A 3,502-nucleotide genomic window follows, 5' to 3' on the forward strand; every position below is an offset into this window, starting at 1 on the left:
GTATTTTTCATTGAAAAGCCTTCCACAAATGGAATTAGGTTGCTCATGCAGGCTCCAAATTCGTTTCATTAGAAGAGCCTTGTTATGATCACTGCTTTTTCTTATGCCTAGCACGCCTTCGGATATTGGTTTTGTCACTTTATCCCAACCAATAGGGTGAAGCTTCCTAACTGACGAATCATGTCCGCAGAAAAAATTCCTGGTGATACGATCTATTTGTTTGTGAACATTGGTGGGTAGGTATTGGGTTTGCATAATGTGGTTTGAAGTGGGGGTTAGGGAGATTTTAATGAGCATACTTCTTCCTTCATGTGTTAGACATTTTTTCATCCAACCTTTTGATTTTCTTGCTAGTCTTTGAAGGAGGGGTGCGAATGTGCGATTAGATGCTCTTCGTTGCTTGAATTGAACTCCTAGGTAAATAAAGGGATTTGATGTGGCCGGCATATTGAAGAATTGTTGTAGACTGCTCACCTTTCTTGGATCTAATCTCGGATGGTAGATAGTTACATATTTGGAGTTATTAATTACCTGGCCCGCCGAAGTACCATACAGATGAAGTAGATTCTTGAGTTGAAGGTTACTCTGATCGGAGGCTTTGTATGTTATTAAAAGGTCATCATCATACATTAAATGAATACCGGGTGGTGCTTTTCTGGATATGTTGAGTCCTCGAACTATCTTTTGGTTTTGAAGATTCCTTAGATTTGTGGATAGGATTTCTGCAGATACTATGAAAATATAGGATGAAAGCGGGTCTCCTTGTCTGATACCTCTTGTTGGGTTGATATATCCATGAGGTGTACCATTTATGTTGATCGAATATGTAACAGTTGTGACACATTACATAATATAATCTATGAAGGTTGAAGGAAATCCTAATCTGGTAAATGCAGTTTTGATGAACTCCCAATCTGAGCTGTCATAGCATTTCTGTATATCGAGTTTCAGAGCTATTTTTGGATCCTTGGTGAGGCTTGAGGTTCTGATATGGTGGAATAGTTCTCCAGCAATCGCAATATTATAATGGATTGATCTTTGTGGTACAAAGGCACTTTGATAAGGGCATATTAAGAAGGGGAGTAGTGGTCTTATTCGGTTAACTAGTATCTTTTCTATGTTTTTATAAGTGACGTTACATATCCAAATGGGTCTAAATTGTGATGGTTTTGATGGGTGATCCACTTTAGGTATTAGTGTTATGTTTGTGTGATTCATGAGAGGATGCATATTAAGATTATTGAAAAAAATTAGAACCATAACTATCAATCGGGAGTGAGTTGTTTCCCAGAAAACTTTGAAGAACTTACTTGTATAACCATCTGGACCATGATGTGTTTTCAATGTTGTTGTAATAATATGATTCGTTCAAGACTTGTGAAAGCGCATTTTTAGATTTTTTTTACTAAATAAAAATAGCGAACTAAATTAAAAAGATGTTGTGAAAATTATGGAGAGAATAGGGCTAGGATTCCATCATTGGTTGATATTAGTTATTTAATAAAACAATAATTATGCAACTCAACATTCAAATTGATTCTAATAGTATTGCCTAAACATGTAGATTTACAAAAGAATAGATGTTAGTCCAAGCATAGAATATCAAAACCCTAAAGCAAGCATATTATATCAAGAGAAAATACACCTAACTAATCAAAATCATATAAACAATTTTTAGTTCAATGCAAAAATCATAATAGAGTTGTTGTAATTAATTAATGGAAATATATCACTTTTACCGAAACAACGGCTTCCTTCATAGCCCCAAGGATTGGGTTTAGCTCATCATGATGTTGGAAACACGCTCAAAAATTGATTTCATTGCTCAAAGTAGGTGTACAAATGATGAAATGGAGAAAATGATGAAAATCGGGTGTTTGCAACGTTTATAATTATTGCAAAACACTGTTACAAAGAACGATAAAAAGAATTGTTGTTGTTGTATCTCTGCAACCCTCGTGTGGCTGTCGTTGTCACTGTTGATAAACGACTGCCTCTGGTGGTATTTTGTTCTTCGTGTTCTTGGTGCAGCAGCAGAAACAGAGTTCTGAAAACTATTGATTCACGCCTCCTGAGCTCTCCTCTCTACCCCAAACTCTCCGTCCTCTTTCTATATGATCCCAACAATCTATTTATACTCCTCAGCCTCATTTAATCACGCCATAATTCTCAATATTCTTCATTGAACTCGGGCAGTAAAAAAAATATTCTGGAATATTTTCTTCCCTGATTTAGATTCTCACGCGTTTCTACATCTTCCAAATCTCCTTATTTATCTTTGTCAAGGTCCAAAGTGTTGCTCGAGTCATCAAACATGAGCAGAACACGTTTAAATTCCTCACAACTCGTGCAAGCTCATGTTTTTCCTCAAACTACCTGTTTGGATTAAACCAAGTTATCCCGCCAAATTTGATCGAAACAAACACCCATACCAGCTCCGTTAGGACATATGACAACTACCCATGAAGTTTCAGCGATTGAATCACACAAAAACTCCTCCAAAATCCGATCGAAAAATCTGCCAGTGAAGTGAATATTTTTCCCGCCATTTTTTATTTGTGAAATGTTGAAGATGAAGTGCCCCTATCCTTTTCTGGGGTGCGAATAGCAGATGGGTGTTGAGGACAAATTTGGGTGTTGAGGATGAATTTGGGCTACGCATAACCTTGGGTGTCCCTTAGCCAAATCTGGGGTCCGTATAGCAAATGTCATCCAGGGGTCCAAATAGCACTTTTTGAGCAACTTTTTCCACACAAGTGTATTTCTCTAAAAACACCTACACAAATATAAAAACACCATAATAAGTACAAAATCAAGCACTAGAAATAGAGACACTGAAGACAATTCAGACACAAAAATGTGTTTATCAGACCAGGAGCACTCTGACTGTCGGGGAGTTAATATTGAGTTGATATTTGTAAAGAGATCTTCATCGATGATTGTAGGTGGGGCCGTGTATTGTTGAGTGTAATGATCAAGAATTAGTTGGACTACGTCCTTCTACTTGTTAACCCAATTGTTTTGGGAATCTTGGAGTTGTTGTATATTGTTACAGGCCCTATGAATGGTTGCTTTAGTAGGGAAAAAAGTTGTGTTCAGATCACCCGATTGTAACCACTGAATTTGGGATCTTTGCTGCCAGTATATCGCATGGAATTGTAGCAGCTCTGCATGAACGATTCTTATTTTTTTTTCCCGAGTCAACCAGAATTCCACAGCTATGCCAGATTGGGTAGCACACTGATTCTGAGAAAGTTTTATCTTGGTTGTCGATTTCTTGATCATAGTTGGCAGGTGACCAAATGTCAAGGGTAGGATCCATATCTTGTTGTTGTACCCAAGCTGATTCAACCACTTTCCTGAGTTGCGCATGAGAGAGCCACATGTGTTCAAATTTGTAATTTTTTGTTCCTTACCAATCTATTGCTTTCTTTTCTAGAAGTATTGGGTCATGATCAGATGCTATTCTCGTAAGATGTGTAACTGCTGCATGTGGGTTCGC

Source organism: Papaver somniferum, chromosome 8 (assembly GCF_003573695.1).
Source record: "Papaver somniferum cultivar HN1 chromosome 8, ASM357369v1, whole genome shotgun sequence".
NCBI lineage: Eukaryota > Viridiplantae > Streptophyta > Magnoliopsida > Ranunculales > Papaveraceae > Papaver > Papaver somniferum.